Genomic DNA, 206 nt, shown 5'->3' with positions numbered 1-206 from the left:
AAAAAAAAAAAAAAAAAAAAAAAAAAAAAAAAAAAAAAAAAAAAAAAAAAAAGAGAGAGAGAGAGAAAAAGGAGACAGTTTATATCAGCAGGTTCTTTGGCTGTAAACAAAAAATATATACATACGAGGGTTTAGGGTTTAGGGTTTAGGGTTTAGGGTTTTGAGGGGTGGTGGGGTGGAGGGGGGTTTTAAGGGTTTAGGGTTTA

Source organism: Eimeria mitis, genomic scaffold (genome assembly GCF_000499745.2).
Source record: "Eimeria mitis Houghton genomic scaffold, Emh_scaff1268, whole genome shotgun sequence".
NCBI lineage: Eukaryota > Apicomplexa > Conoidasida > Eucoccidiorida > Eimeriidae > Eimeria > Eimeria mitis.
The sequence above is the reverse complement of the archived record's forward strand: the minus strand, read 5'-3'. Positions refer to the sequence as shown.